A 27,704-nucleotide genomic window follows, 5' to 3' on the forward strand; every position below is an offset into this window, starting at 1 on the left:
TGTATGCTGCTTCATTCCCTATATAAGATAGAGAAGTTCAAGTGGTCCCAGACATTTTAAATGCTTTTGTTTTGCCAGATCTCTCTCTGCTTTTCTCTTGGCAGGCTAGGAATGGAGGTTTTTTTGACTCACTCACAGCCTTGGGATATTTTCTTGAAAATTTTGTTTTATCATCGTATTCATCTATTCTGGAAAAGACTAAACCAGAAATTATGGGTATAATTTCAAATCTATCTGGTAGAACAGTGATGTGACTCTACCACTGCAAGGAAGAAAGTTAAGATCTATTTTTCAAGCCAATTAATTTCTCTGTACCATCCCAGAAAAGAGCTCCCCTTGTATCTTTAAGCAACAATCAAATGATCAGGCTTAGGTCTACATCAGAGACATGGATAAAGAGACTAGGGAAATGGAACTATAGAACAACACAGAATAATTTTGTTAGCTGCTATTGACAGCACCAATTTCCTGATTTATGACACAGGTCTGTGATTATGACGAGTGAACTACCATCCGGGACGGTGAGGATGGGCAAAAAGGAGAAACAGTTTTGAGAAAGATGGGTAAGTCAACGTTTGGCTACAAATGCTGAGATGTTCCAGTAGTCAGTAATCCTGTATTCATCCACTGATTTGGCTGAGAGCATCAGGTTCCTCAGATCACAAGGTGTGAACACCATTAATTTGATAATAGTGCAATATTATTGAATTTATTCCAGATTTCCAATCCCAAGCACTTCAGTCTCCAAAAGCCTCATTTAGTTTTGTGCAATACGGGTGGGTGAGGATGGGGGTGGAGAAAAGTCCTTTTCCAGAGTTGTATTACTACTTGAAGGGGAAGGGGAGAAAAAAGTTCTCCTACTAGAGATGGTGCATGAGACTGCAGAGCAAACTTCTAAATTATTCCACACTCCACTGATTTGCACCCAACATTCTGCTGAAATGGATTTCAATCCAAGTTTTTGCTGCCCTGATGGTTGGCTTGAGACAGAAGAAAACTAACTGACAGAAAGACCTGATGAACTACGCCAAAGCCATAATTTTGAAGTCACCCTTACACACAGTCCCAGAGTAGCTGAAAACAGCGGCCATAAATGCAGCTGATGACATTGAAGTTAACATCCTCCAAGTTCACTTTGAATGTGAAAGTCCCTGGATTGTTTATTCTTTATTACAAAACAGGCCTATCACAGACTTACTCAGAACCTTAAAGACTAGATATATGTTTAGTGGATGACTGTTCAGTAGAAACTGATAAAATCACCAGAGAAGCAGCTAGTTCAAGTTTACTTTTGGTAGAGATTCAACATTGCTTCCAAGAGTTTTGTTTCCTTAAAATTTCACATGGTCTAAGAAAATATAAATTTTGGTGCATATTTCTGTATAGGAGTCAATCCAAAAACCCCTCATTTTTGTTTCCATTCCTTCCAGAAGAGGTGCATACATTCAGCCAGTAGTTTTAAAAGTCATCGACACAATAATTGGAAGGCTGTGCCTGTGGCTTGACCACAGATAAGGGAGAGATTCTGTCACCCATCATCACATCTCCTCATAATATATGTATATTCAAAGAAGCAGCAGGATAGGCTGGCTCCTTCACGATACCAAAATATTTGTATTCGTTCATTTCCTTTCTAGCCCCGGTGCACTGAGGCACTGCACTGACAAATACAGGTCAAATCACAACCAATATCACGCTCTGACCTATTTCCCTGTGTCTGGAGAAGTTACACCTAGAGAGAATTGGGTCAATAAGTTTGATTGGGGAGTTTCTAAGGGAAGTGCAGGCTGTAGCAAGAAGTGATTAAAGCTATTAATTTAGCAGCATGTTTCCCTTCCGAATCACTAATAAACCAGTAATAAATGTGTCCACTAATAGAACTACTACCTGCTAGAGAGATGCCATCTTGTGCAGCTGACATCCTGACGAATGTGACAACTGCAAATTCCATTGTGCTCTAGCAAGAAGTCCCGAGCAAATGCCGGTCTGAGGAATTAAATCACATGTACCCCAAATTCCCCATTAAGTTTTAGCTGAAAAAAGTGACATTTTATATAGTGAGCTTTTAAGGAGCAGCTAGCTCACCAGGGACTGCATTTTGTCATTACTGTGAGAAATGGCTCACTTATACACCCTTATCCCTGGAAACAACTGCTCATGGGAGGCCTTTTATCTGTGCATATGTCAAAAAGTTAAGGAGTCGTGTCCCAGTAGAATCAGCTGATGGTTCGGGTCCTACCTTGCAAACTCCAGAACTTCCAGAATATTCTGGGTATCCAACAGATGAAATAGGCATTTAGCACTTCTATCATTCTCCCTGAATGCAGTGAAACTGTTCAGTGACTTAGTGGCTCTGGTCACTAAGCATTAAGGGAGCAACAGCTTAGCGAGAAGAGTGTCCTCATGGGTTGAAACTGTTATTGTCAGTGCAACAACATTTTCAAACATCTCTGTTTTGCAGGCTGATTCCAACATCTGCTTTCCATTAATACATCCCCCACCCCCCCAAAAAAAAAACAAACTAGAGGGCGTAAAAAGGACAAAGGATTTTTTGCTAGCATAACAACAGTTTAATCTTAGCGTGCAACTGCCATGGAAATCGGTGCTTCAGCATCCTATAGGAGCTTTCAGACCTGCAGACTTTCCTCACTGTTGTATCTGAATTGCCAGTCTGCATCCCCGATCTTTCTCACACCATGGTCCCAGGAGCTCTGTCCATATCTACGCTTTTATGCTTGATCTTGACTTTCTGGAAAACCCCACTTTCATGTATGGAATTAGATTTACTTCTGAGCTCAGGACATAGACTTTGATCGATCTTCTGAACAGGAATTAAATCCATTTTATAAAAGGTGGCTAAGTTCACTAAGTGAAGGAGCCGTGATCTGGGCAGAGCATATTAAGTTCTCACTACAAAGGATCCAATTTCCTGAGGAAATGGTGATCAGGAGAATCTGGAAACAGCCAACCCAGCCATAATTCCGATGCAATGGCTCTGCGAGGGAAGGCCATGTGGATAGGAAAATCTGGATAGTGCTAACCTCTCTCATTTTGTTTTTTCAAGTGTATGTTTGATATCATTCTTTACAGTGAGCAAAAAGCACCTTTCAGCTCCAAGCTGTGAGTAAATTTTTCAGTGACTAGTCAAATTATCTGTGACATCATCTCATTTTAAAAAAAGATTTTTGACAGGCTGACCCTTAATCTTAAACACTGAAGGATGTATTTGGGTGAGGGTCACTGTCCTGCTTTATAGGTTTGGGTTTAGTTTTGGGTTTTTTTGACCAGAACAAACTTATAGCATTGATTTGTTTCTAAGCATATTTGCTCTCTCGCCCATGCAAAAGTACTTTTCCCCTACAGAGAAAACATGAACTGTAAAGAAGGCTATAGTTATCTTTACATGCCATAGTAGCCCATCACATTACTTACAAACAAGAGGAGAGGGTAATTTAAAAATGTGTTCCTAATCATAAATAGCAACTTATTTCTTCAGGTAAGTGGTAGGTCTGAGAAGCTTTACTATTTTGGTGAGCTATTGCATGCCTTGTAATACAGGTTCTCGTAAATTTGTACTTCAGATTTCGTATTTCTAGATTTTGCAGCATCAGTGACCCACAATCACCAGTTGTCCTCCCACCTCACTCTTCAGATGTCTTTATGTCGTGACTGTTCTCGAGTGATAAATATTTATAGCTAGTTGCAGATGTTGTTTCATTTGCAAAAGAAAGATTTGCAAGTAAGGAGAAACTGGGAAAAATGAATATTAATAAACTGCACAGGAAGAGAAAATGAGATATACTATATGGCTCAGATCCACGAGAAAAGCAGGGCATCAATTTGTAATAGGCAAATAATTCATAACAAGTAACATATTCAATACATTTCATCTCTTTTTTTATTCTAGCAAATTGCACACCAGCAGATAGTGATTTTCTCTAATTTACTTGTAATTCACATATTCCAACTAAGTACTTTCTGCAAAGAGTTATTGGTCTTGGCTAGTTTGTTGCAGAGTATTCCATAGTAAAGCATAAGAGCTGGATTTAGAGCAATTTTGATTGCAAACCTTAGATAAATTTTTTGTTCCCTGACCAGACAGGTGTAACTCTTACGATTCAGTTTTCTGATCTAAATTCTCACATTTACAGGCTTCTTTACTTTCAAGAAACATTCCCAATACCTAATTAAAATATTCTGCTACTAGTACAGACTGTCCTGGTAGAAAACTCATTGCCTTGAGTAACTCTAGAAGGTGGCCAGAAAAGTAGCAAAAAAACCACAAGCAAAATGAAAGCGTCTGAAGAAAAAAAACTGAATTGATACTCAACAGCGAGTCACAGCAGCCTTTAAGTATGTAATGGAGTAACATTTATCAAGAGCTTCAAGACAGACTGGAGTCAAATGCATTCAATAACTTTCTACATTAGATAGTAAAAGAGATGGGCAAAAAAAGACTGGTCCTTCCTTCTGCGTGTGGGTGAGAAAACACGCACAGCAGTGGTAAAAGGTTTGCTGTTGTATTTTTCTTTCCACTGTTATGGACCATGCAGATTTTTCTGCACTGATGTGGCTTTCTTGGGGTAATCAAAAAATAAACAGCAAATCAGAACTATACTGAAAATGCATAGCCGAGAGAAACATCTGTACTTCTACAGAGACTTGAATGTCAAAGGAGGTGTCTTAGATGGTATCTTTATGTGAAGAAGGTCCAGTCTTTTCTGGACTAACACAAACTCCATTTTGATTAAAAGAAATCAAAACCTCTGCCCTATTCGCTCACAGAATTATGAGGTAGGATGTCTAGAGTGACCACTTCAGACATGTGCATTGCCCTAGACACCTCTTTGCAAGGCTGACTCTGAAGCTTCTGCAAGAGACAAGATGCCATGACTGAGTCCTCAGCTTGTGGTGCTTTGGGGAAAGCACCTGAGAGAAGGACAATCTTGTGCACAATTGCAATGACATTTTGACAGCCGTGCAGGTGTGTGTATTCAGGCTCCAGAACTGTTTAACTGATGCTATAAGTGTGATAGAATTGTTTCCTTTCACAATGGAAAAAGGAGGCAGTTTTTAGCTCTTGAAGGGAGCTCTTCCTTTGTGAAGTGGGCTGAGGGGAAGAGCCACAGAGCCATCTTCCAGCAGAGCTCAGGCACTGCTTGAGGAAGTAATGTGCAGTGACAGGAACACTTTCCAGCATGACACAGTAGTCTACTCTACTGAAAGCATTTATCTTAAGAGTTACACATTGTAAAGTGCTGTTGCTCATTTTTAAATTAGAGTTCTTGTTTTGATGGGCAACAGAGGAGCATGCATGCCTTCAATAAACACACATCACAGAAGTCTACACAAAAGATCAGGCAAGCTCTGACATGCGCAGGTGGAGGCTCATGAATACATTGGAGATCAAACCTCAGTCTCAATTACAGTGTATGTGAAAGATTGGTATCAAAAGTCAGTGACATCTTATTAATAAATGACAAAGCTGTCTAAGGGCTTTTTGGCTCAGATCTATTTTGTTATCTGCAGTTCTTTGCTTTTAGTTAATGAATATACTGTTGAACTCATGAGTGTCTTTCCTACGAGAGCAATACTTTTTCTTGAGCTCTCAAGGACTGCAGTAGCACTCTCAGCCAGAGTAAGAAACCTTTTTAATCAAAGTAAAAAGTCGATAAAGAGGGAAGAACTGCTCCTCTTAACTGCCTGTAAGAGCGTTGCTACCTCTAGAGCCTGTCCTGTCTTAGGGCCTCATCTTTTGCATGTCCTTCATGTACTGTGGTCTTAATCTCAGAGGCGTTTTATTCATAATTCTGGCTTAGACCTCACAGTACCTCCTCAAGTGTGTTCAGATTGTCCCTACCCTCATTAGCAGGTGTTCTAACATCTTTCAGGCGTATCCTGCAGGTGCTATGAGTCATGCAAGCTTATTCAAAAAAGTCAAAGATCTGTGGGAATTTCCCCAGGAATGTAGTTAGATCCACTATGAACACTGCATACTATTAAATACACTTCAGCATTTCTGAGAAGACAAAGTCACAAGGAGTAGCTTTTCCTATAAAAGTTGCGTTACAACAATGCCATCTGTCCAACACTCCATGTACTAACACGTACACTTGGCGTAACATGTAACCATGTTTTCTTCATTTCGTACCCAGACTGACCATGTTGAGCCAAAGCAGTAGAATAAGAGGAAGGTCGTTCGGGAAATCGTGAGTAAACTCAGAAATATCTTAACTCACATTTTGTTAAAGTAGTATGTGTAATATTGAAGAATGAAGTTTTGTTAGAGTTCTGTAGGCAAAATTGATTCTGCTGTCCACAGATAAAGAACAGTATTTTTTGTTTTGGCCTTGTTACTGGAAGCAACAACATTCCATGCTGCAGCAAAGGAACAGTGGGTTGCATGGGAAGATTCCCCGCCCCGCACTTTCTTTCAGACTGTGAAATACAAGTGGAATTCTAGGATGTGGGAAGATTTGGGGAACCTTGTAGAAAAACCCACCCCCCTTACCTTTCCTTTCCACCACCTCCCTAAGTAGCCCTTTACCCACACCACCTCATTCCAATTTGCCGAGACCTGATTTTGTAGGACTTCATGCTATGGTACAAGTGCAGACAGCGCCAGCCTGGACTCTGGTGGCTCTGGTCTGCCTGATGAAGGCTAGCTGGTCTGCTCCTCCAGCCCACTGCTCTCAACCCCGACTCTCCTCAAAAATTTTCCATCATTCTAGGGTGCTGGTTAAAGCCAGCCCTTTGTTCCAAAGCTACGCAGCAGTAATAGAGTATTTTCAATACAAATACTGAAGAAAAATGACAAGGCTTAAACTACCACATATATTTTGGTTTGACTTTTGTGCCATTTTTGGAGGGAGGTCTCAAAACACATGAACGTCTGGGCTGACTCTACTTCCTAATGTATTGCTTCTGTTCCACAGCTTGATTTTTGCAACCTGCCTTTCAAGCTAAGGTAAGATTTCAGATTCAGGTAACCTTTTTGACTTACCACCAAAGCCCCTACACCTTGTAGTTTGTTGTTCACCAAGACACACTTGGTCTCAGAGGGAGAGTTAATATAATATGATGTCCTTCAAAGACAGTTTCAAGGAAAATGGGAAAAGCAAGATGCTGAACATAGTGGAATTTTTTTTTATTAGAGACTCTTGCCTGTCATGGAGCATGTAGCCTGGTAGGTAGTTTGCATTTGTAGTTAAACTAATACAGCTCATCTCAATCTGTAAAACTACTTGTGTTTAAATTACTTGTATAATTTTTGACTTCTTCCTCGCTGCCCCCCCCCCCCCCCCCTTGAAATCACCTCCATTTCCAAATATCGTTAAAAATTGATGGACTTAAATTTTCTCATGCATAGTTGGATATGCTTCAAATATTTTATGAATAAATTAAGTTCCCCACACATGAAGTTCCATTGCTTAAGAAATCTTAGTGTACTGCTGGAAACAATCTTGGCTGGATGAGAGGATGAAACTGATTATTTAATAGAAGTTTTCCAACTGTCCCAGTTTTTTTACCCTGTGGGCGCAATGCTTTGAACTGGACAACTTCAGAAGTTTAATGGAATTTCTCCTATTTATATCAAGGCTAAATCTAGCCCTGCAACAAGAAAGCAGTGTGTTGTTCATAAGCAATACCTTTGCCTTTAAAGCCTAGTCAAGATGTCTTGTAAGCAAGGCTTCAAGAGGTGATAGAAGGTATATGAAAGAATTGGAATAAATTGAAGAACAGTAATGTTCCAAAATTGGAGCAAAAAAATATATTTTTCCAATCCTTATTGAAGCAAAATTCACCTTGATATAAGTGACAGGTTTGCTTGGTTCGAAACAAGCTGACGGACCTACGCATTGAAATGAACAATCAATAGTTCCAATATTTAAGGCTGCCTTTTCACCACAAAGACAGCTTAGAAACCAGGTTTATCATTTGACACACATAAAAAGGAAGGCTTTATAGACAATTCTGTAAGAACAAACACTCATTATTGAGTTAGTTAGTAAATAATAATGATAACTGCATCAGACTGGTGATTGCTGTCAATGAATAACGAGCTTATGCTCTTTGTGTATTTATTATTAGATTTTCTGTGCTCATCAGAAATTGAGTGTAGCTTTGTTCACTACATATATCTTCATATTGCAATCAATATAATGGTACACTTTTCATAGACATTAGACTTTAATATTAATTTGTTCTTATTTATACACCCCAGAAAGACACAGAACATCTTCACTTCTATGATAAAAGCCTTCATTCAAAATAAAGCATGGTTATATCATCACTGGGGTTAAGAAGATTTTATGTTTACTACTCAAAAGATTAATGGGTCACTCAAGCATTTACATTCTCATACATTTTTATGACAGTGCTATGAAGTAAATTTGATGTATGTTCAGAAGAGAATGATAGGTTTAAATGTCTAACAGCTGCTCTTTTGAATTTCAGCAATGTTTTAAGTGTTGCTACCATTTAGCACTTCCACTGCTCACTGCAATTTACTGTTTGCCTGCATTAGTTATTTGTATTTGCACAGGAAGACAAAAGGGAAAGAATTGGGTGCAGACTAGAAAGTGTTTTACTTCCTTTAAGCCACCTGAATCTAATCAATCTTATGGCAAGCAACGCTGAGGAAAAAAACCAACACTTTTCAGAGTGTTTATTGAGAGATTTCAGTGAAAAAGCATCTTAGGCACAGAAGCTGCGTGCACAAATACACACCCTTTCCTGGATCTGGTTTGAAGATTATTCTACATTTTGAAATGCATTTGATGTCCTCTATATCGCAAAACCAGTTCTGATGAGTAAACACCCCGGAGGGGGGCTGATTTCAGCAAAACAGGCCATTGGCATTGCATGGGGCTGGGAGTGGCAGTAGCAGCAGGAAGTTCTGCCTTTTAGCTCCAACCAGCTGAAACAGCTTCAAATGCTGCTGTAGTCTTTTCCTGTGAGAAGTATACAACGCTAGATGTAATGCACTTGGTACACTTCACTTAAGACTGTTTAACACAGCAGGGGAACACGGTTCTCTAATCACCCCCCACTATGAACCACGGCCAACACAGGGGCAATTAAATAAGAAAGATCAGAATGTCACTATAGGCAAGAACGAGCTGTGTTAGGGGACAGGGTAGTCATCACAAGGGACCACACAGATGTGCTTCTGCATGCCTTTGCGACTCCTTATTCCACACACAGCACCAGTTTTCATGCCTGCCTGTGGACTATAGCAGTCTTCACAGTGCATACGGCAGGAGCGGATGCAGCGCGGAGCTGGGGGTGCTGGACGTAGCCCTTCTCTAGCCCAGCTGGTGCTGCATACAGAGACTCAGTTCTGTGATGAAGTTGCATGTGCGTGACCACACATTCCCATTTGTCCCCATTTTGAAGAGGGCTTAGTTAACTCCTGAGTCAGGGTTTCACAACGGCCTCATTATGTGAATGAGCAAAAAGACAACTACGCTGAATTCCAAAAGCAGCGGATAAATCTTTCAGAAGCTTAACTTTATTTTAGGAATGGTGCCTCAGGCAAGACTTGTGTGGCTTAGAAAGGAAAATGTTTAAAACGTTTGCAAAAGTTCTGTAAACCTGGTTTGCCCAGTTTGTGCTCTCTGTGTTACGCTGTTCTGAGGAGACTCAAAGCTTAATGGCTCCATCACGTTGGGTAACAGAAAGAATACCCTGTCACTTATAGGAGAGACAGGCTGTTGTTAAGTCTGAGGTTATCACTGCAACACATTTATTTCATAGTCAACTTCGTGACTGCCTGGAGGAATATAGCATGGAGTTTAGTCAAAGAAAGACTCTGTTAGAGCTCTGTTACAAGGCAGAGGTTTATCACCCATCGCTTTCTAGTCACGCAGAACAGACAACACAAACCTGGTAAACAGTAACTATGGGCCTTGCTGGGTTGGTCCTAACCTTCCTGAACAGTGTTTTCACTATTCCTAGCCACGTTACTCAGTGACATCCTCTAGCCTCAGAACGGCCTGCAGAAATGCATTTGTAACAATGAGCCTCGGGCCCTGGCACCACCTAGTCCTTCCAGTCCCTCAGTACCCTGCCCACCATCACACATCCACAACCAGAATCCTGTGCCTTCTGCAGAGTCAATCTATGACTAGATATCGTGTCCCAGTGCAAGGCACTTTGCTGTACGGGAAGTAAAGTAGAAAATTGCTTGCTGGCTCCACAGCAAGCCTTGCTACTTTGGAGAGGCTAGAAAGATAGCATGCCAGAATTAGAGGGGGGAAAACCCCACACCCAAAGGCTAATTTTCATAATATGGAAACTAAAGGGGGAGGAAGTAGACAGTTTATTTATCATTCTGTAAGCGATGTGCATCTGAGAAGACTCTCAGCCCTCCTACATTAGCAGCTGTCCAAAAAAAAAAAAAAATCTATAAAATTTGAAGAAAGAACAAAAGGAGAAAATGTCTTGTGAACTTTTAGATGCCTCAGAGAAGTGAGGCCAGCTGACTCAGGCACGCAGAGAGAAGTAACTCAGAATACAAAACAGAAGTAACACAATAGAGCTGCCCATCCCTGATCTGGACATTGGCTAAGCAATGCTTTGAAATAATCCAGACTGTACAAAGACAAAAGAAGATGCAGAAAGAGTTTATACGTGTCCAGTATAGGTAAGTTGACTTCTTAAGACATTTTAAGTAAAGCATACAAAAATCTTATCATTCAGGTTATTGGTCACTTTATCTAAACTCTTTGTACCTGAGGTTCCTGCTGTATACAGTGAGGCTCGTAATAATTCTCCACTTTTCTCATATATTGATGAATGATTTTAAAGCATTTATTTGGACGGAAGGAGATGTGTCAGCAGAAATAAAAATCCTAACATTATTTAGTAGGTGGCATTATGTCTAAGGAATAACTCACTCCACTAGGAAAATTTGGACAATCTGAACTCCTCATAGTTGGTAAAAATGCTCAAATCAAACTTTTCCCTACAAATATCTTCTGGAAGAGATTAATTTCCATAGTGAAGTATTAAATACTTTTAAGTTAGGTTACATTAAGTTCCACTAGTAGGTGAATTTTGAACAAAAAGATTTCTCAGGTTCATTTTTGAACAATTTCTTTTCCAGTATCAGATAGAGTTTTTCTCCTTAAACCCTTGTTATGCAGGCAACTTTCCCTCAAATTAATTTTTAAGATATATTAAAAACCCTAATTGCAAATTTATGATATTATTATTTCTCTTCAGTAAATCAGAAACAGTCTCATATTATTATAATGATATTGCCTAGCATTATTGTCTTCTATACTTAGATTAGTTGCCTGATTTCTCCAAACATACTTCATTATGACTAATAAAAAACCCAGATAAATAAGTGTAGATACAGAAATTAGGACAAATATAATGTTATTAACGTTACTTTAATTTATACTCCCAAGAAAATTTACAGCAAGGTATAAATTTACTTGCTGAAGAAAATAAATGAAAAGATAATTAAACTCTAATTAAAATTACACTCTGATGTACAGCTGCAAGGATGAGCAATCCTGGCTAGAGCATCATTAACCATGTACGTTAGCATTTGTTTGTACTTAAGCTAGGCATGAATTTATTTAAAAAACCCAAAGATCTCATTGCGGCACCCAAGCTCATGCTTAGTCCCCCTAAAGACGGTGTATTTAAGTTTCTCAATAGGAATGGATTATCCATATGCATAAGATCAAGCCTGAGCGAGTGCTTTGCTGAATTCAAGTCCAAGTGACAGTCACGGGCTTAGTTTGTGCATCTGTGATGGGGGGGGTGGGAAAAAAAGATGTGGAACCAGAGTGTCTCATCTTTCATAACTCCATATTAGGGGTGTGATTTGTGTCAGTCCGTGAACTCCTAGAGCAGGAGTGGGAGGGTTTAGCTCTGGAAGGTGGACAGACACAGCAAGACCATGGCTCGCCCACTGCTTGACAGCCAGCAGAGCTGGACCAACAGGTGTGAACTCAAGAAGAGAGGTGGGACCAAGATGTGAAGCGTAGCACGCCGAGATCACAGCCTCAGCACTCTGCATGCAAACATATACATAGTGCCCACAACTGGTATCATACCATGCACAGCTGCAATTCCTGGTGCAGTTTGCAAGCACATTTCAAACCATGCACGTTCTTTGTGCATCTGTGTGCTTTGCAAGAGCATACAACAGCTAAAACAGCATGCCAATTGCCTATGCAAAACAAACGCAGAGTGGAATGCATTTTTGCATATACACAAGATCAAACATACGGTGTCGCGCTCTTTTTTTGGGCCACAAGTAGAGGGTAGGAATCCTTCAAGTGCGTCTAGCTATGCCCCCACCACAATCTCTCATCTACTCGATATGAAGCTGAACAAATAGGGATTGCATACCTGCGTTCACTCTGATGTCCTCAGACACCACAGACAGCCCTTATACCATAGCAAACTAGACTAGACCAAATAGCTCGGTTGCAGATCTTCTCCCTTCATTACCCCACAAGCATTCTTCTGTGGTAGCATGTTTCATAGTACCCCGATGTTTGCTGAGACAACTGACAGATCAGTTAAGAGACAGCAAGTACTCGCCTCTGTAAGCACAGAGGAGGAGTGAGTGAGTAAACATGTACTCTTTCCCCAGTTTGTGGGGTTGGAAAGTTATTTCCAAAGCACAAGAAAAGAAATTAACTGATACCTACGTTCAAAGCAATCTCTTGATGACTCTGAGTAGCTGCAGCAAATGATCTGAATTGTAAGGAAGTTGTAGCTACATTCTGAATTGCTCTGAAGTTTGTGCCACGTTTTGCAACTGCAAAGAGAAGACGAAGTGGATCTGAAATCCAGCAGGTCAGAATGATTCACTTTTACATTCACTTCCCTAGGTTGATGTGATGCAAAGATACCGAGCAGTTTAGAATTACTCACTAATTTTTATATGCTTCTGAATAGTCTTTATGGAATTGGAAACCAAAGTAATTTAATCTAGTTACAATGAGTTCTGTGGTGTCAGCAGCTATTTATATGCTTATGCTTTCACCACTATCTACACAAAACGTTTTCAATCATAAGATGACCTGACAGCATTCATTTTAGCCTTTGGCTTTCTTTTTCTCCTACCTTACTGCCTATCCTGACTTGCCTTTGGACTAGCAGGATGATAACCTCCAATATTTTCGCTTTGGGAAAGGCCTCTCCTTTGTAGCTTATGGAAGAAACATCACGGGACAAAATACAAAGCACTCCAGATTCGAGACTTCAGCTCTCACACTGCGGTTAGCGTTAAAGCCTGGATCATACAGCTAGAAAATTTACAAACAAAGAGGCATCTCTGACTGTCTTGAATTATTTCTTATGAAGAAGGAAAATCTATGTTACAGTCCTTTCTAAAAAGGCTTCACAGGAAAGGAATAACTATGGAGGTCTCTAGACAGAGTGTTTAAAAAATCCTACTTCCACTGAAGTTAATGATAAAAAAAACCTGTTGACCTCAGGAGCATAAGACTTTAATGTTTGTAAACAACACACAAAACTGTAGGAAGTTCTAAAACATAATTGAGGCCATTTTTCCTTTAAAATTAATCTCATGGAATTACATCTGTCCACGCTGTGTTTTTAGGAAAACTCTTCTGGAGTTGGTTCTTCCCATTGTACTATATTTTGTTTAATTTCTACTCCAATCAGCAGCCAAAAAGGTCTAGGGTCTGCCCAAACATTTAATTGTCTCAGGCAAGAAAGAATTCAGCACCCACAAAGCCTGCTTTATCCTCTCCTCCCGGTTAAGGCTATTCTGATTTACAAAGCTGGTTCATCAAGATTATAACATATGAAAGCTGTTCTGAATGCACATGCTGTGAAATACTAATAAAAAAAGGCGCAGGCAGAGCTAACGCACAGACGTGGAGCCGACGCATCAAGTGCGCGAGGAGAATGCCCTTGGTGGGAAAGGGCTGTCCGAAAGGTGCTGCTGCTCTCCGGCCCATTGGAGACTCAGGGCTGCAATCGGGCCCCTGCTCTTCACATCTTGTACCGTTGTTTTGCTGAGCTCGCTCCAACAGTATACCTGGCCATAAAAGATAAGCTCGAGCAGACCCTCGTGGCTAGGGGGGAGAAAGGCTGAGGCAGGCTGCAGTCAGCAACGCTGTGCTTCCCCGGGGGGGCGGGGGCAACACCGGCGGCTGTCAAAGACCTCGCACCACCCTGCATTTGGAAGAGGGGACAGTGGCTCAGAGCACTGAGCCTTGCCTTTCCTGATGTCTCTCTCGGGAAGCAGAGCGAGCTTGGGCCTTAAACTTTTATTTTAATTCACATTCCTGACAGGCAAATGCATTTTCTGTTAGTTGTCTTAAAGAAAAATGGGAAGAAAGGAAAGCAGAGACAAACATTTCTAGAATTATTTGTTAATAATTTTTGGCAGCTGTACATATACTACTCTCTTGCTGTGACCATAATCGAAGCCTAATGTTGCTCCCAAGGAATGCTGTGGCAGTATTCCCACTGCCTGCACTGCGAGCGGATCTGGGGCCTTTGTTTGGTCAAAGCTGTTCCAGATGGAGTCCAGAGGATTCCTACCCGGCATTCCAGTTGTAAAGAACGACTCTGCCCTTTTCTCCCGAAAGGGGTTTTCTGGCTCCTGCTATGGCTGACCAGTTGGGACCAGTAGTGGAAGTGACCCGCTACCACTGCGCAGTATGACCCCTTGGGAGAAAAGGGCAATGCTGTGTTTTATTAGCTGCATACCTGCCTAATCAAGGTTCAGATGGTTACATTTGGTGTCATTCAGTTTAGTGTGGTATAGATGGAGAGGGCTTTGGCTGCTCACAGGAACGTAGCTGCTCCTGGGATAGCAATATAAGTCCCACTGGTGTACTATAATTAAATCCCAGTACCAGTGCACCTACCCACGTGAAACCCTACCAGGAGTGTAATGCAGGGAAAGCGTGAGCTACCCCAAAGAGAAATCTGACCATCACAAAAGGCGAAATTCTTTGGTTCTCCAGTGAGGTTTCCTTGGGATCTTTAATAGTGAAAAATTGGTTAGAAACTTAAATTTGCATCTCACTTCATAAATTACTAATATTGTCTGTCGTTATCAGTGACCTATTAGCCTACTAGTAATTTCTGTGGCCAAATGAAGTGGGCCTAGTTCTCAGAGGACAGATCCACAGGAACACCAAGCTTTTTGCTATTTTCAATTTCAAACATCACCTGTCACCTCTGAAAATTTAGGCTGCTACCACCATTAGGTATTCCTTCTAAACAAACCTTTCCCTCCCTTGACTTTGTTAATAACTCACTGCTGATCTTCTGCTCTAACTCTGTAAGCAAACTGATGCTTGTTCATGCAAGTAGGACTTCTGAGCAAAGACTGCAAGTTTAGGCCAGTAGAAACATAAGCACTACCTCCCAAGTTACCATAGTACCCAGCTTGAATTTTTTGCTCCAAAATGTTTGATTTGACAATACCATAAAGCGTTGCCAAGCTCTCAGTTCAGATGAGAAGATTCACTGAATCATGCTTAGCAGTTTTTCAAATCCATACTTATTCAGAAGCTTCCAGTATCAGAAATTAAACTTTGTCCTCCCTTATGTTATGTGGCTGAGCCTGGGCAGGCCAGAAGCCAAACACCCCGATTAGTATTCTAGCAGGAAACACTACAAAACCAGTGAAGAATACATTGACACAAGGCACCTGCGTGCTTAGACGGAGGATTTTTGTTTTCTCGGGTGGGATGGGTGCTGTTATGGCACACGGATACCTTTGGTACACAATGCAGTCACCAGCTTAAAGAAATTGTTTCATAAATCAAGGTTTTGTCTTTCTGGTCAATTTAGCCTTAGAAACCAGATAGACCTCAAACACAAAAGGACACACAAATGCTCTGTTAATGTTTTCTATGCTAAAATTAACCCTTTAGTCAAATTTCATCAAGGCATGCATTGAGAAACAAGGGAGCATACCAAGCAAATTATTTAGGTGCTCCTGTAATACATCTAAGATTCTCGCGTTGAATCAACAGTCTGAAGAAAACAGGCCTTCTGACAGATTATTTTGCTTTCCCCTCCACACAATTACTATTACAGGCTTTACTTCTTTTTGAACAAGTATATGTGTACCCATTTGCCAGAGGTACTTCATTGGCTCAGTTGTGTTACAGTACTAGAAAATACACGCAAGTTTACAGAAGTTGACAGAAAGCAGGGGTGGTAGGGTGGGGAACAACTTTTTTTTTTTTTTAAATACACTATTATTCACTGAAACAAGCTTGTTTCTTCGTATCTTGGGAGACACTGATTAAAAAAAAATAAGTCAAACCCAGCAATATTCTCCTGTAAGGTTCTGAAGAAAATAGCTTTCTTTTGACTTCACCAGACACTGAACAACCAGGCTTTAGGTCTGCATTAATATGAGTGAAGTTGGTGACTGTCTCCAAGATGACACACCAGTGAAACAGACTTTGTAACCAAGAGGCAGAAATAACTGTAATGCCTTATGGGCTTCCAAAACCTGCCTGACAGTTTTGCCTTTGCTAATGCACATTTCAAGCTGCTGAAAGATAGGCAAGGAGCAGAAAAAGCACACATGATAAGGTACGTGATGCTTTGTGTTCAGCAGGCAAATTTGTATGACATTTTCTCCCTTCCGTTTTCTCAGTGAGTGAGTGAAAGCTTGCGCATGTTTGTCAGACTGGCTCTCCATTAAATGTCTCTTCATGGAAATAAGGGGATATTTATGCACAGTGACTAATGAATGGATGAATTCCAGCATCTGCTATTGTGTATTTCCTGTAAAGTCATTTATTATTCTATCTAACAAACACAGTGTTCTTGGGTTGATGCTTAAGATTAATGAGGCATTTACTCCTATTCAAGAAACAAGTTCAGAAGACACATTTTCTCCCATTCAGCTGTGCTGATAGTTTAATTAATGCCATTAATACATATAAGTCACCAAAAACTGTTTTATGGTAACACTGAGGAAAGTTGGCAAAGCAAGGAAATTTCAGAGGTAAAGCTACAGCACAACACATCCCCTGGTTTCCAGGTAGCACAGGATTCTCCCGACACTGGGTGATCTTACGGACTACGAGTAACAAAACCCCAAGATGTAATGAGCTGAGGTAATGACAGGATATCAGTCTTAACTCTCTGCTTGTGTGGGCTTAGTCAAATCCTTAATGTGATTTCATTACAATTTTTTTTGTGTGGATGCATGTCATATTTTTTCCCCCCAGTATTATGACGAGAGGAAAAGAAAGAAAATGCCCTCTCATTGAAATGTATGAGTTGACACAATAGACCATAACCAGCGCCATGGTCTGTGGTTTAAAGATATATTAGGGGAACTTTTCAAAATTCGTACCATTACACCGATACGACAGGAGGAACGTAATGGCTCTTTCAGTGCCCCTAGGTTTTTTTGGCTGAAGTTTCTGCATGGGGCCTTTTTCGTGAGGGATGCACGAACACATTTTGCCGAATTGCCAGGCCCACTCAGGCCAGCACGGAAAGCTTGGCGTGAACTGGAATGTCACTAGCTTCACATTTCAAAACTGGCGAACTGGAAAGCAAGGAGTGAGCATGGGAGTACACAAGCATGTGTGCGCGCTGGTGGGGAAGGCAGGGGTGGAACCAAAAATGCAGTGAAAAGGTAGCACTTCACTGGGCTTCCCAACCCTTCCCCCAGGAGGAAACAACATGTCAAGATAAACTATACTACTCTGGCACCAAAACACAGGCCTTCTCACTCTGAAGTCTTATCTAGAGTTATCTTTTCAACCACAGTTTTATGATTGGGGTAGTCTCCCCCCCGCCATTACCCACAGTGATCATTATGATCCCCACAGACCCCTGGATTTCAGAATAAGCTCAAGGTATGAAACAGCTTGGAGACATCATTCTTACTGAATTAGAAGAATCGTCCAAGGACAAAATCCAACAGTGATCCAGGCAAATACACGCAACAACATACAGCCATATTACAGGTATAGATAGCTGCTTGCTGAGCTTCTGGAGACGGAACTCTGACTTCATTTGATTGAGCCTCCTAATTAAAATTTTTCTTTCCTCACTTTCACTGTTTTTATCTCAAAGGCTAATAAGAACACAAGAAACCAAAACAATAACAACAACCACCACCACCCCCCCCAAACCAAACGGGCTTTCAACATTATTTTGACTCCACAAACAGGGGAAGTAAGCAAATCAAAGCACAAGTGGAACTGCTTATACAGGAGCAACAGATCTGTGTCTAGGCTGCTGGCAGTGCTGTGCAGCACTATGTTACCGTGCATCTTTGCTGCTCGAGCTAACACCTGCTAGAGGCCAACCCAGTCTGCGGGGGACGACTCCAGGCACAGGGATAGATGCAGAGTTTGGTATAGTGCCTGCCAGAATGAGGAACGCCTGGGCGGTTGAACAGAGAAAGGCCCATTAGCTGCCCTCAGTGTTACCGTAACTCCTGAAGTAAAACAACAAAATCCATGGAGGCCAATACGATAACCATGAGACCTTGAGAGATACACTTAGGTCTTCAAGAAGCCTCTCTAAAACCTGTCTTACAAAAACACCAGTTTTACTTACACTGGAAATTCAGTGGTTAATAGAAGGAGACTATATGAACATCTTCGTTACTTACAAAATCACCTCCTCTCCCCGACTGTCCAAGCCTGAAGCTCTAAACGGCTGTAATATCATAATAATTTTCTCAGCCTGAAACACTGATGCTGTCAACAGGTGTAGGGACACACTACTGACCACGAAGGAGTAAGACCTGCTAGAGATATGCATCAGGCATACAGATATCACCCACACACCCTCAAAAAACAAAAACTAGGGTAAGAAAGATACAGGAAGCAGAATTTCCTTCACAGAAAGTGTTTCCACAGACATATCTAGTTATTTATAGATGTTTAACCCTTTTTATTGTGGGAGTAATACAGATATCAGCACATAGGAAACAAAATAGAGTACAACACATTAATCTAATTCTCAGTGTCACTTATGAGAGCAAATTTTTAGTTTAAATTTACTACCCCAAATTGTTTGGAAGCAGTTTGATCAGTAGCCTCAAGAAATTTTATTTTTCCTACAAGGGTTTCCTAGTGCTTAGCCTGTGGCTGTTAGCATTAGATTTCAAGACACACTGCACTAAACTGTATTAGGCATGTGAAAGGACTTTCATTCCTCATTAGCTGCGCATAAGAAAGGATTGTAACTTTTTAAAAGAACTAAGCGGCTTTGTAAAAAAATTCAAACTTCCCTTTAACAAAAATCATACTTGTTAAAACTTTTTTTTTTATTCCCAGCTGAACTATGCTTCAACTCAAAGCAAATAAAGTCATCAGTTGACTCCATTCTATTAGAGGACAGCATTTTAAAAAAAAGGTCCAATGGGCCCTTGAACAGTGGTCCCTTGTCTGTCACATCAAGACATGGCTTATACTTCACACACTATTGACCATGAAAGGCAATCTTGCGACTTTTGAAGCCCTATCACAAAAAAAAGCGCGAGAGAAAACTTTTCTTGAAATGTCGAGGACGGGGGGCTGACTGCTCTCATCTCCTATGATTAATGACTTGTGGCCTTATTGTGTAGAGGCTGCTAATTAGCTTCTGACTGATTAAGGCCGCAGAATGCAACGCTGAGCTCGATAAACCTGGATGCCCCCCACTCCCCACCCCAAACAAGCCCGGTGCAGAAACTCTGTCCTCTAGTTTCTTGATAATAAACAGCGAACACATTCTCACTAGGGACTAATGTAATCCCCAGCAACTCTCGACTTCAACTTCACCTAGCCAGAAGCTTGAACTGCAGTATTTTTCTGCACAATACAATTGTTATTTTTTTAGTCCTATTCAAGTTCCCTGCTTTTTGTCTAAAAACTTGTTCGGCACCTTTAGTAAACAGACATCATACTAACAAGTCTTGTTCAAGACCCATTGAAAATTTATTTTAAAAGCAAACCAAAATCGCAAGCTTTTAATCTTTTGCCATTCACTTATTAACAAGTGAGAGCTAGTTAATTATGACATTTCTAAATAGTTGCACACAGCCTGCTTGGATGCTCTTTATAGATGCACTAAAAACAAGAGAGCAGAAAAGCGGCAACTTCTGAATTGTTATTGCCTTGCATTTTGGCCACCCGCTTCGCTGAAACACATCCCAAACCTTTCATTTGGTAAAAATTGCTTGCCATAGCTATAGAGGTGGAAGTCTAGTGCACAGAGGGTTTCAATCCCTTCTGCCCTGACCCCCCCCCCCTCCCCCCAGTGTCGGATTAAATCTGCTTGTTAAGTTGATCTTTGCATGGAAAAGCATTACATTCCACTAACACAGGAAGGGTGCAAATACTTATGCCAGATTTTTAACACTAACCTCAAACTGATGCACTACAACATAAGGCTGATTAGCTTAATAACTGATAACTCGTCCTCTGGGCACCAGCAACCAAAATTAAAAACTTTAGCAGCTCATATAACTAAGTAATATGAGCTTGCTTTTTCAGAGACCTACAGTTCAAGAGGGAGGGGAAAAAAATACATTTACAGAACAGGTCTGAAGAGGGAAAGTTTTTTGGTTCTGGTGGGATGGATTGAAATGCCGATAATTTCCCCTCTACTGAATAATACCGAGATAAAGAGACCATTCAAATATCTGTGCGCAAGGGATAAGTTACCCAGATTACCTTAGTGGAATTATTTTTAATTTCAAACATATACAAGTCTGAATGCCTTCAACACATCAGCTGTTTGAATTCAAGAGGCTTCCTTTTGTGCTCTGTACGTCCCAGAGCACCCTACACTTGTGCCACCCCAACTAAGAGTGGCACCGATTGCTCACTTGCACGGCTTTACCCCAGGTGCTGCACGCTGTGTAGTGAAAAGACACCCCAAAGGAGCAAGTTCCAGTGTTGCAAAAATACTTCCACAGAGGTTACCCCCATGAGTAACTGCAGCAGGCCTTGCCAACGGGAGAGTTTGCAGGGGCAGTGCTAAATTTATGACGAAAGGCAACAGATGGTCATTGAAAATAGTAACTGAAGGTAACGTGAGATGACTGCGATAGGCAATGCAAGTAGAAGGGCATCATCCACAGCCTCTTTCACGTCCCCAACAAGAAGCCTAAGTATATGCCTATCTTGAAGCACGCGAGCAATGCCTTTGAAGTCAGTAGTAACCAGGTTTTTAAGTACTTCTGTGCCTACACACTTATTTTCACTTTAACTATACAGCACATGCACTGTGTGGTGTAAACACTGATAGACCAACTTCAGCACTGCTGTAAGGTAGCACAGTTCCTCTGACATCAATGGATCGATGTCTCACTCAAGACCTAGGATTTAACCTAGTGTTTGTAAGTGTTTTTCTATACCTTACCCTGTTTCTTTTTTTGCCTTCAGCAAGGCTCTTTGTAGTGTCATAACTCACAATCTTTCCAGTCAGACTTTGTTTATAAAACCTTTATTGTTGCAGAAAAATGGAGCTGTGACCTATTTGAAGGCAGGACTGTGATCAGGGCCCTCGCCGTACTTTCTCAGGGTGCACTTTCTGATGGAGTGAATAGACCACACAACCCTATTGAAGTCAGCCAGGAGGGGAAAAATAGGGCCCGCCAATAAATGTAAACGTAAATCTTCTTGCCCTGTCTCACCATCTGTACGAATTCACCTAAAGCACAAAATTAATAAACAGAACAAGTATACCCAAGCCAAGAGACTTACAGGCCAAATAGATTTGGTTTATACTTGTGGCAGTTTCAGGGAATTCACAGGCATAGAAAACAACAGGTGGAAACGTATCTTGGGCCAAGACAAAGTGAATGAGATTGACCTTAACATCATGAATGTGCTCCACCCTTGTGTGTCAGTTCCCTCCTATACATTTCCTCGGGGAGAGGTTTGGAGCTTCTGATGCTTTCTTACCTTTATTCTAGGACTCTTAGGGCAAACATTTCAGTGAATTTTCATGGAGAAGTGAGCGATTTTTGAATCCACAACTTTCTTCTGCACTCTGAGTAATGACTCATGCAATTTGACTTACGTGATCAAAGGGCACATCAAACACATTGTCCTAATACCTGAGTGGCATCTGGGGCCTTAGCTGGTAGCAAGCAACTCAATTCCACTGAAGTCAATGAGCCATGCCGGCTTACACCAGCTGTGGAACTGACCCTCCTGCCTTTTATACAGCCCTTTATAAAAGATAACGCTGCTTTTCTCATGCAAGTGGCAATCCCAGTTGTCACATTTTTCTCCTAGTCCGTAGGCAGCCTCAAGCGTCCTCTGCTAATTTTCAGCCCAGTACTTATCAAAGCTGCTCTCACAGACACGTATATAATTGAGAGAGAGGAGTGAATCGCCAAGTGACAGCAGAAGTACCATTACCCCCTTTTCCTTCCCTCGGCCATTACACGCACATTTTGAAGTGCAGGTTCCTCAGGGCAGAGCACGTCCTGTTTTGCCTCTATGATTCCACCCCCAGATATGACACTGACTGTATCAGATATCCAACCCACTGGAATCAACTATACACACAACTGTAACATAACCCGTGCTATCGATATTAGTTTTCCCCATCCATCTTCTCTAATCTATTCGATTATTTCATTCCCCCTTAGCTCCCACCCTGTTGCTTCATTTTCTACACCTTTGCGTGCTTAGGGCCACTACTTACAAGACACTAAACCCAAACCGTTTTAATTACAAAAGACCGTGGGGCCACCAGATCTAGACATACCTTGGTGGCTAACAGAGCGGATGAAAGCTTTACTATATTAATGGAAAAACACTTAACCAAATTGATAAATTGGTACAAAATACTTATTAGGAGACTGAAACGTTATCTAACACTGGGTAATTTTCAGGCCATAAAGGAAATACTGCATCACCCAAGGAAATGCATACCTTTTGCAAGTAAGAGGTTGGCTCAGTGGAATTCATTTTCTGAATTCACTAGACCACAACATAGAACAATTAGAGTTGAGGATATACTTAAATGATTTACTCAGTTACTTTGACAGTATTTAACACTATAACGAGATGAGCAAAAGCATACATCTAACACCTTCGACCTTTGCTATTCATTTTCTGAAAAGCGGAAAAAACTTCACAAGTCTTAAATTGTTTAGATTTCATCTTTTTCAGTACCTAAAATATGTCTGCAAATGTGTTTCTCATTTATACATTATGGAAAAACTCTATGGAGTTACTTACAGTAGTATCGATACACTGACCAAATTAATATCAAAAGCACGCAAAGGTACAATTTAAGCTTTACTACTATATATACACAAGTGTAGACGCAGACACGTTTCCCTTTCTGAATCTCGCAGACCTTGGCTAAAGTACAGTTGCTAGGAAAAACAAACTGTTTTAAATTTATTAGCTGGCTACAGAGTTTAAATTTAGTTCACACCAAATAATTGTGCAAGTGAACATAGGCCCCTTTCTGGGGAAAGGAAAGTCTTAGATCATTTAAGACCCAATTCCGCCCCCAAGGCAAATAGAAAAACTTCTATCGGCTCCAGACCTTAAATGACCTTCAGATCAGGTTTAGCAGATGAATGCTGGGAATACAATATTTTTGCAAAGCTGAACAGTCCCAGCAGAGCAGGCTTAATCCCTTCTGGAATACCACCGATGACTTTGGTTTTCTAATTTCGCCTCCAATGTCACAGACCAATTATATGCACAAGGTAAGTATTAGCACCGAAACAGCCACAACTTTTTTGCCTTATTTGAAAATGCCACATTCCGTAGTTCTGGGTTTGGAGGTCAGGTAAGGATTGCCAACAACATGTTGAGGGCGGCTGCGTCCCTTTTAAAATATACTTATTCTAGTTGCTGGTCAGTAGCACTTGCCCTCATTCAGATTTACCATGGATTTTGTACATATGTTTAAGAACATGAAGGAAGACAGTCAAAGAGCATAGAGCTTGCTGCAGAGCAGAGGAGTAAAGGGAAGGGTTTTCCTTAACCTCAGTGGATGAAGACTTCAGATAACAACACCTAGGTGTATGCTAGGCAATTAAAGTGACATCTGCATTCAATATAAATCTTCATTATCATTCAGGGCAGAACAAAAAACCTGGAGCAAGCACCAAAGCAAGCAAACAAACTGAACCTCGAACTTAACTGCTTAAACATTTGTGAGAAAACTAAAAGCACTTCAGGGCAGTGGCTCCCTTTTTGTCCAGTGTCAATACAGCTTCTAGGACAGCAAGGTTCCGCTTTGTGACCAAGTCTTTCAAACACTGCTGCATTGAGCGACAACGGCACAAATTCAGCTTAAATTAAATTACTTCTAAAACTTGAGTTATCACTTATGGTTTTTAGCATTCACTCTATTCTGACAGCAACAGAATTCTTCTATAATGTCTTCCATCTGAGCAGAGCATATCAAAGTTATTTGCAATGAGAAATTGCTTTTTAAAACGTGGGTGGGAAAAAAATTCAATTGTTACAATGGACAGCAAAGTATCCCATCTCAGTAAAGCCCTACTAGAGGGAAAACATTACTGTAAACGCATCAGAGCTAAAAGCATGGCAGTAACTGATTCATAAAATAACAGTTCTGCTGAATCAATACATATTCATCACACAACCTTATATAGCAAATTCCAGGCAACTTATTTCTACCTTCCAGTTTCGAAAATATTTCCGTGCAAAATGATTAGTCAGGTAGTATTAGTAAAATCGCACACTTATTGCTAATACAAGCTATTAACATCACATCAGCATTGTTCCATCTGTATCAGCTGACCTGGCCGTACCGACTCAATGGCTAACCGCCCCTCGTGAGAGAGAAACCAAGGCTGGTAAAAACCCCTATAAAGCAAACACTTACCTTAGAGAGAGTCTCAACAGCACAGTAGAGCAGCGATCAAACAGAGCTCCTTACATGCGAGACACACGCAAGGGACCAGCCTAAGAGGTGAAGCAAGGCAGGGGAATCCCCTGCTGTTCCTCCAGTACTTGAAGATAAACATGAGTTGTTCATCCAGCAGCTTTCACAACAAATTCATCCATTCCTGTGTTGAAAATACAAGAAAAAATATTGAGGAAGCTAAAAAGAGCTCTACTATAATATCCCTCCCCTCACCCCCTCCAGATAGCCAAACCCACTCACAACATCCACAATCTATTCATTTAGTAGCACTGAAGTTATTTAGCAACTCACAGAAGAATGTGTAAAAATTTAATTACATGTATTTTTAAATCCCACTTCTAGTAAAACTAGAATAACTATGCTTCGCTCCAGCATAAAGCACTTTACGAGGTACCATAAAGCGACCCTACCATGCACAGACAATGCTTTGCTCCTCAATACTGAACAAAACACTCAGTTAATCCCCCTCACTGCTTTTATAGTCTGGTGATCAGTGCAACAGCTGAATGCCACCACCAGATCAGCCCAGGTGTCCTCATTAGCACCTTCATTCACTTTGGCTATGGGTTGTGTGCTGATTGCCTGGGCACTGAAGGGATGGCAACAACGCCTAGCTGCCATTGCCCATCAGCGGGGGGCCACTGGGAGACTGGAAGGACAACCGGAGTTCACGGGATGCCGCAGAACCACAACAGAGGGTGGGTAGTCAGGGGTGCAGTTGGCCAGGCACCCCCGTTTCCACCAAGATACCTGGTGCAAAGTTAGTTGTGGTAATTGAGAAGTGAAAACGCTCATCTCTCTGTGAGAGTTCGTGGGTCCTGAGCCCAGCACATCTGTCAGGTACCTAAGTTGGAAGCAGCAACCTGAGAGATCAGAGCACAGAGGTGCTGGAGGAGGGCATGTGGGAAGAGAACTGCAGCGCAGGTTTGGGGAGGTGAAGACCTGTGGTGACAAGCCAAAAAACTACACGCACGTTACGCATCTGCTTTGACAAATAGAGACACCTGAAAATAGATTGTCTGAATATTGTGTAGTAGGTCTATGACTGGAGAGCTACAAGACTGTAGCAGGGGCAACCAGGTTAGCATCAGGGATAATTATAGGCCCAACAGCGAGACCATCATAATCTACAGACGTTTTTGAGGCACTATGTTTTGTTAGACCAGTTTAATACAGTAGGTGTAAGGGCAGCAGGCTTTTGAGCATACAGACTATGTTTGATGGCAGAAAGGACATAAAAATCAGTAGCGGGGGAAACCTGGCTTCGTGGCATTTTAGCGACGATGCAGAAGACTTTGGAGAAATACATTTCTTATTACACAATATAAACCAGCTCTCCCAAGCGAGGTCATAACTGATCAAGGGACACCCAGAGCTTCTCTTTCCACTTAGCAACTAGGAAATTAACTGTACTTTAGACTATTTATTGTGTACTATAAAGCTACCCAAACCAAAACCACTAAACGTATTTTAGATGCTGTATAAAAATTAGCGCCCTGGGATGTGTGTGGGAAATCACCAGTACTTAAAGTTAGTAATTGAAATTATTAATAATAGTGAAAATAATATATCAATTCTCCAAGCAAGCCATCATCATGTTTAATAATTGATTGTAATTTCCTGTAATAAATACTAATGAATTCATTTAATAAGCAACGCAGCTTTATATGTTTATTCACTTTCCTAAGAAATATTTATGTTTTTGTTATGTCAACAATTCAATACACTAAAGTAATTTATAAATATTTATTATTACTTTCAACACTTCTTAATAAAAAGCAGTCATTTCACATAAATACCAACGCAATCTTCAGAGCACATCTGTGTCCCCAGCCAGCACTCGGGCTGGCTCGTGAGCCCGTTTACCACCTGTGAGCCTGCCCGCTGACACCGCGCCAGCCAGACGAGCGCTCCAGGGAGCGGGCTGAGCAGGCCTGCCGGGACTTTGCCCTGACCTGGGATTTGCCAGCATCAGGTCTATCTCCAGAGCCCGACACTTCCCCTGGGAAGAGATTCAGTCACTCCTCAGAGGGAAAAGCATCCCTCCAGCCCAAAGACACCGAGTTAAGCAGCTGCAAATACCCTCTCCCACCCACCTCTGTACAGTTTCCTACCTTTCTTGAAGTCTGTCCATTTACTTCTACTGCACCGTCTTCTAAGACAGCATTCCTCTTCCTCCAGTAACTCTGCTAGGACTGCAAATATTTATGACAGCTTTTTCTACTCAGCTGTTTGATTCATCTGTGAAGGTTATTAGGCCCTACATTAACCTCTTTTTGTGCCACGTGGGATGTGTATCTCCCGCTGCACTTGCATTCCCGATGGGGAGCGTCCCTTGGCAAGAGCGGCAGCAACAACCAGGGCAGCGCCCTCTGCGGCGCTCCAGGAATGCGACTGCAGGTGGCTCCTGCAGGGCGAGGGGACACAAACCTCCTGCCCACCCTGGGCTCAAAGCTAATGGTGAGACCAGCTGTTAGCTGTTCCACTGCGCACGCTGCAAGGAAGACATTGCCCCAGATAAGAAACATGAACCTGCAACCCCTGACCGTAGGATCGGTGTGCTAATACGATCAGCACCATCCTGCCTAGTGCCTGGGACTCCATCGGGTCTTGTCCCTGTAAGCATAAAAGATTGCCTCTTTTACTGCCCCACAGCAAGCAGAACAGAAGGAGGATTCACACCATCCTTCTAAGGTTTATGAGTGCTGGCATACCTTTTTTCATTCCTCTGAACTTGAACTCCTGGGCACATCCAGTGCCTGACTGCTTTCCCAGGCACCTCCACAGTGTTTGGCTGTAGCTAGTTGTCCTCTCATTTAAAGAGAATTATGGATCTG

The 27,704-nt window shown here is 41.4% G+C and overlaps 1 long non-coding RNA gene across 1 annotated transcript in view; it reads right to left on the reverse strand.

The window, feature by feature from the left end:
* The window catches only part of LOC142064491 (uncharacterized), a 116,085-nt gene that overhangs the window by 38,528 nt on the left and 49,853 nt on the right, over nt 1–27,704 (reverse strand). Inside the window, exon 9 of the long non-coding RNA XR_012663132.1 lies at nt 24,826–25,009. This is a non-coding gene — a long non-coding RNA (uncharacterized LOC142064491). The remainder of the gene's footprint in view (nt 1–24,825; nt 25,010–27,704) is intronic.

The sequence above is a fragment of the Phalacrocorax aristotelis genome, chromosome 14, assembly GCF_949628215.1.
Source record: "Phalacrocorax aristotelis chromosome 14, bGulAri2.1, whole genome shotgun sequence".
Taxonomy (NCBI): Eukaryota; Metazoa; Chordata; class Aves; order Suliformes; family Phalacrocoracidae; genus Phalacrocorax; species Phalacrocorax aristotelis.